Source organism: Acomys minous, assembly GCF_964271855.1.
Source record: "Acomys minous genome assembly, chromosome: 11".
NCBI lineage: Eukaryota > Metazoa > Chordata > Mammalia > Rodentia > Muridae > Acomys > Acomys minous.
In genome coordinates, this window is record NC_140492.1 from 11,450,114 (window position 1) to 11,461,984 (window position 11,871).

Below are 11,871 nucleotides of genomic sequence, written 5' to 3' on the forward strand. Positions count from 1 at the left end.
AAATGTTACATTCTTAGTGTTTTGGCTATTTGTATTTCACAGCCTTGAAGAAGACATCTTTCCTATCTTGGCGCATCTAAATTTCTGAATGTAAATCAATCTCCATCACATATTGTCATTATCAACTTAGAACACCTATCTAGACCGAAAAACAACTAAGCTTCCATGTAAAACTAAGCTACTTGGTCTTCAACTCCCTCAGAGACTTGGGAAGGAGTAAACTCAATTACCTGAGTATGCTAGGAGTGCAGATTAGTAGCTTTCCAAATGAGAAGATGACCAAGACAGTTTTCTACCTGATAGTCACCCAAAACTCTCTATAACATTGGAGCATCTTTTTCAGCTTTCAATGGCTAAACTCTGTAAAGACAGAGTAAGCAAGGCTGAATACAAAACTTTTAAAGAACTCTCTGGGAAGCTTTTATATGTGGCTATAATTATGTAACTATGAAGCAGAATATCCTTTTTTGAGTTCCATATGCTTATTATATATAATTTTGTGTTTTTATACTAGACAATGTTATATCTGTATAAATCCAGAATACAGTGATGATTCATTTTTTCTCATCTGCCAATCCTGGTAAATGAATTAAAAAGATTTTCATCTCTTTGTATACTATGAATGTACAGCAATCTGTGAACTTGGTATAAGTTCTACTATTTATGAACACAATTGCTCTAAACATTCTCATTTGTTTATGTCCATATATGTAAGTACTCATTTGGCTCAGAATGGCTAAAATAAATGAGCCATAGAAATGATGATTAAGATTCTTAAATGTGGTAGTCTAACATAGAGAAAGTGACACAATCAGAGTCTATGAAGTGCTATAACATCAAACTTTTCCCAAAGCCATGGTACCAGTTCACCCTTTCATTAACGCCATGGAAGTTCAGGTTTCCTGTACCCTCAATGATCTTAGACATCAACAGGGTTTTTTGTTTGTTTGTTTGTTTGTTTTTTTGAGACAGGGTTTCTCTGTGTTAGCCTTGGCTGTCCTGGACTCGCTTTGTAGACCAGGCTGGCCTTGAACTCACAGTGACCCACCTGGCCCTGCCTCCAGAGTGCTGGGATTAAAGGCGTGCACCACCACACACGGCTGAGATAAACAGTTTTACTCTTCAGCTTTTCCCTGTGTGTGCCTGCATAGTTGGTCTAGATTTTCTTATTATTTATTATATTGATCATCTTTAACAAGTTTATTGATCATATGTTACCTTATTTTGTGTGGTTTTTTTCCCTTCCTAAGTTTTCCACCTTTCAACTATATTGTGTTCCTTTTGTTATTAGCTCAGAAACTCCATTTATTCTAGGAGGTATTGCTTTTGTGAACTTACATGTCTTACTCTCTCTGTTTCAGCTTCAAGATCCTCTTTTCATTTCTTTTGTCAGCGATTTTAAGAGAATTGATTAATTGTAATAGAGAAGTGTGATCTTTCCTGTCAATTGGACAGGATCTGGAACCTGTTGGAGATAAGTCTCCTGGTGCAACTGTGAGGGATTATTCAGATTAGGTTACGCTCTGGCCACGCCTGCAAGAGAATATCACATCTGCTCTTTTGAGGTGCTATGACTTACTCTAAAAGTTGGAGACAACATACTCTCATCTGGGACCAAAGCCTGCATCAAAAGGAGAAGGTTAGTTGGGCCAGAGCATTCATCTCTTTCTGCTCATTGGCCACAGATACAATATCATCAGCTGCCTCATTCCACAAGACCACACCTTTGCCACAGTGGACTGCACCCTGGAACTGCGAGGACCGTGTGTTCTTTCTCCCTTAATTTGCCTCTGTCAGGTATCTTATCACACGCCATTGAGACAAGTAACTGATTTTGTCACTAAAAGTTGCAATGGGAACAAGGTTTTCATTTTTATTGAAATATTTTTGTATATTTCCTGTTGAGATGTCTTTGTATATATATAAAATCAGAAAACTAGAAGATGCAGTGATGGGCTGGGTAAGTCATTCACTCAGTAGTAATAACTCTGCAGAAGCTAGGCAACAAGCCACATGCCTGTAAACCCAACACTCAGAAAGATGAGACAAGAAGATGACTCAGGTTCAAATGTCAAGTTGTAAGAAGAGTTCTTTTATTTACATTTTATAAGAAATGCACTAAGAGCAAGGTCACCATCAACTGTATTGTTAGTGTGAGGCCACACTGAGCTGCATAAAAGCCTGTCAAAACAAAACAAAACAAAACAAAACAAAACAAAACAAAAACAAACCCAGCAATATTAAATTAACCTACTACAATTTTGACATATGCACAATTAACTAATGTATGCAGGAGCATGACTAGGTCCCAGAAACCTGTTGATGCAAGGTTATTCCATGGACATACCATTCTAAAAAAAAAAAAAAAAAAAAAAAAAAAGATAACCTTTTAAAGCTCTAAATAACACATCAGCAGATTCTAGTGATCACAGCACAGGGAGAGCATGGTTTGAAAAGGGCCATGAGGAGCCAGGTGTGGTAGTGCATTCCTTTAATCCCAGCAGCAGGCAGAGGCCAGTCGATTGCTGTGAGTTCGAGACCAGCCTAGTCTACAAAATCAGTCCAGGACAGCCAGGGCTACACATGGAAACTCTGTCCGGAAAAACCATCTAAAAAGATAAAAATAAAAAAGAAAGAAAGAAAAAAGGAATGGAAAGAGCCATGAGGGAAGTTTTAAAGGCAGTGGAGATGGTCTGTGTTGTACAGGCAAGGAATGCAGGAGGCTGGCTGGTGAGATTACATTTGCCTGAGATAGCAGAATGAACAGGAAGTGGTAGTCTGTCTATAAAGCCGCACAGCCCACGCTCAGCTACCCATCTTCTCCAGTGAGTCTTCATGTCCTTTAACTCCTATGACCTCCCCAAACACTGTCACCAGCTGTGGACCAAGTGTTCCAACACATGACCGATGCGGGACATTTCACAATCAAATCATCACATTTCACTTCGCTTTAAGTGTTTGTTATCTGTGCAATCATTTAATTTACAATGGAAATTAAAGCTTTAATAAAATAAAAGTTGGTAATGGAGAGTTTGCTTAGCAGTTAAGAGCCTCTTGTAGAGTCTGAGTTTAACTTGTAGCACCCACGTGGTTGCTCACAACTGTCTGTAACTGCAGTCTTAGGGAATCTAGTCCCTTATTCTCATGTCCTCAGTCACCAGGGGTGCATGTAGTTTGCATCCATACACACATGCAGGCAAAATAACTCATATGCATGAAATAATAAACTAATTTGAAAATAACTTTAGAAAAGGAAACATTTTAAAATAATTCATTTTAGTTAACCACAGCCACGTTTTCTATTACTTTACCGAACACATTCACTAGTGTTACATAAAACTTGAGAGTCTATTTTCGTGAGATCTGGATTAATTTCTACTTCTAATGTCTGTTTATTTGTTATGCAATTAACATGTCATCAATTATAAGTATCCAAAGGATCCCTTCCACAATCCTGCAGAAAAACAGGCTGTACTTTCTGAGCATGCATGGTGTAATAGTTCACAAACAAGCAAAGCACATGCTCTGTGAGCTCAACTGCTTTGCCTATGTCTTACTTAGTTCCTTTTCCACTTGCTGTGGCAATGGCTACTGAAGGGAGAAAGGGCTTAGCACAGCTTATAGCTTCAAGTGACCGTCCATCAATATGAAGAAGTTGCAGCAGTAGGAGCTGCTCCAGACAGCTGGTCACATTGCTGCTATTGTCAATAAGCAGAGAGCAATGGATTCTCTGTGCATCTCCCCATGCCCTCCCTGGGTCTCTCTCACTCTGGTTTTCATGCAGTCCAGAACTCAGCTCATAGAATGCAATGCCCACATTGCAGGGAGTCTTCGTATCTAAAAATAAACTGGTGTTCACTTGGAAGCTTCATTCCTGCTGCCTAGCTGTCAAGGTGCTATGCACATTGCTGGAGGAGAAAAGCAAACCCCAATCTCACTCAGCCATGATCTCTGTAAGCTATAACAATGCATGACAAGATATACACTCTGGTACAGTAGTAGCAAAAATGAATTGGGAGTAATGAGCCACTTTCTCACTGGATGGAGGATCTTCTCCATACGATGAAACCAACTCCTGATATTTTTTAAAGAGGCCAGTAACTTGTAACTAGATATGCCCTAGAGCCCATGGGGAGAAGCCATTACTACTATTCTGCTAAGTTCCCATCATATTAAAACAGCTCCTAATGGTCTATGGCTTTACACACGGATCAAAATACCTCTCAGCTGTCATCGTAGAGGCTTCTTCCTGCAGCAGATAGTAACTAACACAGACCAATTGGTCAACATGCACAGAATAAGAGACGGAGGAGTGCTCAGCCTTTAAAGGGACATACATCTCACATTTATTTTGTCTAAGGCATAGGGTCTTGCAGAAGAGTGGTGGAAGATTGTAAGAGACAGAGATTGTCAGATAATCCCAAGGAAACGATGTTTTCCAGATACTTCAGGGCATTTGTAGACATGGCCTCATGGCGGTTGTGACAAAATGTACAAGATCTGCATGTGTTCCAATCAGACAAAAATCCCAGTGTAGAGAAGGGGAGGTGGGCATGAAAGGCTCACAACTAGCTGAAGAGCTGTTAGGTAACCTATTATGTGACTCTTCCAAAGAGAAGATAACTTCCCTCTTGTTGAGTCAATCTTAAGTCCAATAAGAGAGCTGTTGATCACTGGCAAGATATTTGTGCCACTACAGCCTTCCAGCTACCATTCCACGGTGGCCATTGTGGTTGCTAGGAACCATAGCTGCATAGAATGGCGTCTGCTTCATTCTACTTTTATGAGGCTTGCACGGCACATTTTGGTACCATGAAAGCTAATCTATATGGAGGAAGCCTTCAGGTCAGATCCAACTTGGTTCCTCTGGGCCCAGTGTCTGAAGCATATTTTCAGCAACAGGGACTTAACTTCTACCTCTGAAGTTTAACCAAGTGCAGTAACAATAGCTTGTAATGTTTTGGGAGCTTTTTGGAAAATCCTGACCAACAACTTGAGAGTGGGCTTCTCGTGTCTTATGCCAGATTTTTCAGTTAGCCAGTCTACTGGTCTTGGAGAGTTCAGGAGGGAGAGAAGTAATAAAATAAAATAAAATAAAATAAAATAAAATAAAATAAAATAAAATAAAATAAAATAAAAGAGGGGTCTATAGGTATAGAGGCTAGAGGAAGAAAAATACAGAGGAAGGAAGAAGGATAAAATAGTAAGTTGTCTGAAAAGTCGCAAGGACTCATACTATTAACTACTTCTACCTAAACATAATTACGTGCCAGTAGTTCAGATGAGATTGCCTAGGTTTGTTCATTCTATTCATTTGCAGTGATACCCAGCAACCAAGAGTGTGCTATTCAAAGCAAATGATACATCTGGAAGAAGGAAGCAAGTATAGAAGAAAGAGAAAAGAAGAAGAACACCAATAATAGATGTCATGACTTCATTCCTATGTGAGGTCATGTTTACAAGAAAACAATTTGCCCATGGCTAGACAGTGGTTCCTGTTAAAACACACAGTCCGCAGATGTGAGGATGTGACCTAAGATTCTCAGAGCCCATGACAAAGCTTAACATGGTAAGCACACACCTGTAATCCATGTGCTACTCAAGGATGATGGAGGCGAACAGGGAGAACCTGTGGAAGGTTCGCCAGCCAGCAAGCATGTGGTACCCAGAGGAAACCCACAAAGTGGAAGGTGTGAACTGTCAGCTGAGGTGGTCCTCTCACCTCCACAGTCATGGTACATGTATCATAAACACGAAAGTGTCCACACACAGTACACACACATACACACACAACACACACATATTTGTGTTTTCATCTAACAACATTTTTTTGTTTTCTTTTATCATGCCTTGAAAATAGAGTCACTAAGTCCTAAGTCATCTGTTAATATTTTTCCCTTTCCTTCACCATGGTTACTTTTTTTTTTTCTGGAAGGGGAATGTGCTATTCCACTGGTAAACTGTAAGTCAGTAAGGATGTTCCACATTGGGAACAAATTATAACAGGACTTTCTTCCTACTGCCAGCTCCCAATAATGACATGGAGACCTTTTATTAATTATGAAAGCTTGACAAGCTTAGGCTTGTTCCCAACTAGCTCTTATACCTTAAAGTAACCCCTCTATACTAGTCTTCACTTTGCCTTGTGGCTTGTTACCTTTCTTCTGTCTCTCACTCCCAGCACCCGTTTCTTCTTCCTGTGTGGATAGTGAATCCTTGAACCTCAGATTCCTTCCCAGAGTTCCTATGTCTCCCAGAAGTCCTGCCTACTCTCTCCTGCTTCAGCTATTGGCCATTCAGCTCTTTATTAAACCATTCATAAGGTGTTGGAGGGAGTGTTTGCAAAATATGATGCAGTCATAGGAATAACAACACAATGTCTGGCCTGCACTCAGCTCTCTGTGGGCACAGAAATCAGCATTTGAACATTACAAGAACAACCTTTATATAGTGCACAAAAGGTCACCCCAACAGATGCTGGACTCAGCTCCTTCTGCGGGGGGGGGGGGGTCACAGGGTGTTGACAGATGCAAGGTGTGGTCTGTATCCTGTTCTCATTGAGTCTTGTCCTGGAGGGTAGGGCATGTTGCTAAATGGCTGTGGCATCTAGTCTTCTTTTTCACTCACATTGAAACTTGAGTTATCCACAAAATTTAGCATCAGTACAGGCAATACTATACATTTCCCTTTATCCTTCTAATTTCTATATCTGTACTGAACTAGCTCTGGGTAGGTTAAGTGCTACTACTTCTTGATTGTCCCTTAAGTCTCACACATTCCTCCTGCCACCTCAAACTGTCTTTTTCATTGCCCTACCCTTTTACAACAGTCAACAAATCTGCGGCCGTTTACTAACAACCATGCTACCAACTTTCTTTTTCTGGATTTTGGCTCCCTTTGTTTTGTCATGGAACCAAGAAATTATATATATTTTGTTTTCAATTATTTTATTTACCTAGTCTTCTAATATCATGGAAATCATTTTGGAAAAGTCTTCAAAGTTACCTAAATCACCTTTTAAAAAAAAGTGTAATTACCTTCCCAGAAAAGAACAAGTTTAATTTGTCTGAAACTTCTGAGGATCAAGATGAATAAGTGATGTATGCAGCTACACAAGATTACAGGTCTGAGCAAGACCATTCTGATCCTCCTGTAGAGAGCTCTGATAGTGCAGTAGAGCATAGATTTACTTCAATAAATTGTTAAAGTTCCTTTAAAGTCTCGGATTAAGACCAGGACTAAGCAGCCAATGGGTAGCTTTTCACTCATAGGTACTTCTCTAGATGAAGTAAGAATTTAAATATCTTTTAAGAAATTTATTTATTTTTTATTTCTTACGTATACATTTATACTATTACATGTATATACAAGAAGCTACCTATAGCAAGAAGAACCATGACATAAGCAGGAATTATATAAATGTTACATTCTCGGTGTTTTGACTATTTGTATTTGACGGCTTGAAGAAAACATCTTTCTTATCTTGGTGTGTCTAGAATTCTGAATGTAAATCAATCTCCATCTCATCTTGTCATTATCAACTTAAAACATCTATCTAGACCTAAAAACATCTTAACCCCTAAACAGCTAAGCTTCATTGTAAAACTAAGCTACCTGGTCTTCAACTCCATCAGAGACGTGAGAAGGAATAAACTTGATTACCTGAGTATGCTGAGAGTGCAAGTTAGTAGCTTTCCAAATGAGAAGATGACAGAGACGGTCTCTACCTGAACAGTCACCCAAAACTCTCTATTATGTTGGAGCATAATTTTCAGCCTTCTGGCCCAGTATATCTGACAGACATATTTGTGAGGCAGAAACTATTGAGCACTTGCTTACCCTGTCTTGGCAGAGTTTGGCCGTCGACTCTGCCTGCATCCAAGCTTGCCCTGTTTTAGACAGAAAGAAATTTAAATATCTTAAGGAACCCAGCCAGAGAAGTTAGTATGCCCCTTATATTCACAGAGTGATAGAGACATAAGCAGAGGAATTGTTGAAGTTTATGGCGAAGTTTATGGCTAGTCAGTGCTAGATAACTTGACCCAATCTAAAAAGTAAACCAGCATTGACAAAATGATAAAGTGACTGGATGAACAAAAGGGGTGTTATACAACCCTGCCCTCTAGAACAAGCACAGTGATACATTCTCAGATGCTGCATGAAGACAACCGGTCAAACTTTAAAAATACAAAATTAGTATTTCTCATCCACTTAAATTACACTCAGAATGTCCATTCAATATCACACCTAAATTGAAAACATATTTAACCTGTGTCTATTTCATAACAAGAATTTTTTATTGCATCATTAATTTATAGCCAAGTAGTTGGGTATTTTCATCACTATCGCTCTTCATTTGTCTTTTCAAATGCAATACTATGTACACGTGATTATTTCACAGTTATAGATGGGATGATTTTTGAGAAAGCAGAGATTTGATTTGAAGGTAAGAAAGCCTGTTAACATCGAGATATATAGAAGATTTTGGTCTTTGTGAAGATGATGAAAAAATTTGAAATGGTTCTGAGAGCCTACAGGGTAGAACAAGCCAAAAGATGCTGGTGGGAAAGTCACTATAAACTTTCCCCCATTTCTGTGAGTGACATTTCTAAGGTCTACATTTTGAGGTTTTGTATAACATACGTAGGTAAATATGAGTTCATGAGCATAAGAAACAGACCCAGTGACCTTTGTATGGCAACCATCAATCTAGGGACTATCTTGGAGGATTAAATCTCACCGGTTCCATGGAATTCTGAGGCCATACCATGTCAACAAAGTCTGGTGGCTTCATCTTACTAGTCCTCTCTCTCGCTCTCCCCCAAAAACCTACAGTTAAAAAATGATAGCAAAGTGTTATTCTAAAAGAAATAAATGAAAAATAAAAATGCCTGTCATGACTTTAGTTGCTATAAATTAAAAAGACAATCCATAAATATTCTTAGTGCTGAGTTATGGTCATGGCTTTCTTAAAAAAAAACTTTTTGGGAGGCAGGATAAAACCACAGCAATGCCATTTTTTCCAGATCTCAGGGAAGTTTACTATTATCCAGTTTTGAATCTACACCAGTGCACATACGTATACACACACACACACACACACACACACACACACACACACATACACATACAGACATACAGACATAGATATAGACATACACATGCACATATGAGAGAGAAAAGAGGCCAAGAGAGGAGGAGAGGGATGGATGGCAATTGAAATTAATCTAAGATATTTGGTAACTTCTTTATTAAAAATATACCAAAACAGCAGAGCTCAAAGAGCAACTATAGATTTTCTTAATATTCCTGAGACTGGGGAAAATGAATCCATCCTTTGAGATTATTTGATTTATCATCAGAAGTTGTTGATGTTTCATGGGATTCCTATCAGATCTGTAGCTTTTTATTTAAAAAGCTATAATATTGGGTAATGGGTTTTCTAAAGAATAATACTTTTTTTTTTTTTTTACTTTTTAAAAGGGCTGTGAAATAATGTTTTAGAGTTATGCTTGCTATCATTGTGGACATTGCTTGTGCCTATGGACAAGTACAAGGCCAGCCAGCAGAGGTCAGAGGACTGTCTATGAGATTTGAATCTCCTCTTCCACCACGTGAGCATCAGGGATCAGGTTTGAATTCTCAGACTTGGCGAAAGCACATTCCCCAACCCAGTCATTTCATTAGCCTATGATTTTGTTTGTTATTTTTAAAAATCCAATCTGGATTTCATATTCGCAGGTATATTTTATCATCGATGTATTTATTTTTAAAGGTTTATTTATCATATGAATATGAGTGAATACCTACATGTCTATATGTGCACCGCAGGTGTATCTGGTACCCACATCAGCCAGAAAAAGGTATCAGGTATCCTGGGATTGGAGTTATAGTCAGCTGCCTTGGGTGTTCTGGGAATGGAACAAAATTCTTCTGCAAAATCAGCAAGTGCTCCTAGCTGCTGAACCATCTCCCCATGCCCCACAGTGTTTATTTCTGAGGGAAATTCAAATAACTTCAGCAGTTATCAAAGCTGCTGAAGTACAAGGAGAAAGTTCCAGAACTGAAGTGAAGCAATGCACACACCAGAGATTACTCTATGGATTAGGTGACACAGGGTAACTTAAAAGTTAGCATTTAAGGGATGGGCAGAGCTCAGGACAAGAGCATCTGCTTTCTCTGAAGAATACTGTGATTCAACCCCCAGAAACCCTGAAAGTGAAAACGTGTAGATCCGCTTTGACTGAGGAAAGAGTGACACGAGGTTGTTCTGGATCTGGACCATAACATTTCAACAAAAACAACAATTATCTCAATCAACATGATTCCAATCCAACTTCTTTCAGTCAATTTTATTAATGCGTTTTTGAAAAGGAAAATAAAACATTGACCAATTCTTGGGAAACTAATGAATTTGTTGACAACAGTTGATTTCAAATAATTCCAATTCAATTGCTGGCCAAATGGCAGGGAGTAATTCAGATATCTCAGTATTTTTTCTTTTTAAAGATTTATTTATTTATTATGTATGCAGTGTTCTACCTGCATGTGTGCCTGCAGGCCAGAAGAGGGCATCAGATTCCATTATAGATGGTTGTGAGCCACCATGTGGTTGTTGGGAATTGAACTCAGGACCTCTGGAAGAGCAGACAGTGCTCCGAACCACTAAGCCATTTCTCCAGCCCCTCTATATTGGTATTTTAGGATTTGGGGAAAAGTTTAGAAAATTTGATTGAACGTTTATATTTCCTTTATACTTTTCTTATCCCTTAAAAGAATGAATATTTTGGTAGGTGTCAAATACTTGAGACTGTTATGCATGCACATGTGCTTTAATTAGTTTAACACTTACTGGTATTTAATCTCATTACTCTTTTCCACAATGTGTAACATTTTTTTCTGGCTACTATTAATAACAGTTCACCCATGTTTCCTTTATGTAACTGTTATCTTATTGAGCTGATAACTCGAGTTCTTCCTTTGTGTGGAATAGTTGAACTTAGCTTGATAGAGTTCTTTTGTGATTGTTCCTTGCATGATCTGCTAAAATCATAACCCTTTAAAGAAAAGTCTCTATAAAATAGTAAAATGGAAACAGATTTACTTTCAGTTATTAAAAGACAACTTTATATGACTCCAGTGACCTTACCATATAAGTTTCTAATTGTGGAAACAAAATTTGGGAAGTTTCCAGAGTCTTAGGTTTAGAAGAGGCTAACTCATTTCTAAAGCAAAGAATGGTTTCAAAAGAAAATGGAAATATAATCACATTTACTTGGCTTTTCTCAAATATCAAATGTTATCAGGATTAATTGCAAGTTTGTTACCCTTCCATGTATTTACAATTGCTCTACAGAAACACACACACACACACACACACACACACACACACACACGAATACATAATCTTAAAGTTGGTGAGCATAAATAATGATCTCATAGGCAAATCTTATTTTTGTTACTTACTGATTATATATGTTGTAGCTCATGGTGCTATTCCATGGGTTCCTTTTGCTTCCATTCTTCTCCACCCCCTTTCTTCCACTCTTTCAACTCCCTAACACTAGATAGGAGAGGAAAAAAGGATATGGAAGAAGGAGAGTGACATCATCATAAGACTACTTCCTGCTGACTTGGGGTGTCAAGTGCCATGGTGGCAAGTTTAATTTTTGGCATCAGGATATCTAATTTGTTTTTGTTGTTGTTTCTTCTTTGCACGAGAATACTTCAGAAGCCATAACCAACAATATGTGACTTTATGCAATTTACCTTTACTGTGCTTGCAATTTTTTTTCCTGGAAAATTATTCATTTCTTAGTGTCTGATGATTAAATGAGATGGTATGTGTACTTGGAATGTGGCAAATAGCAA

The 11,871-nt window shown here is 38.3% G+C and overlaps 1 long non-coding RNA gene across 1 annotated transcript; it reads right to left on the bottom strand.

Moving 5' to 3' along the window:
- Positions 1–7,782: 7,782 nt before the first annotated feature.
- LOC311609340 lies at positions 7,783–11,871 on the bottom strand. Its single transcript, XR_014783360.1, has 4 exons — positions 11,770–11,871; positions 11,467–11,563; positions 8,741–8,829; positions 7,783–7,889 (listed from the first exon to the last, which is right to left on the bottom strand). It is a non-coding gene; the product is annotated as an uncharacterized lncRNA (long non-coding RNA).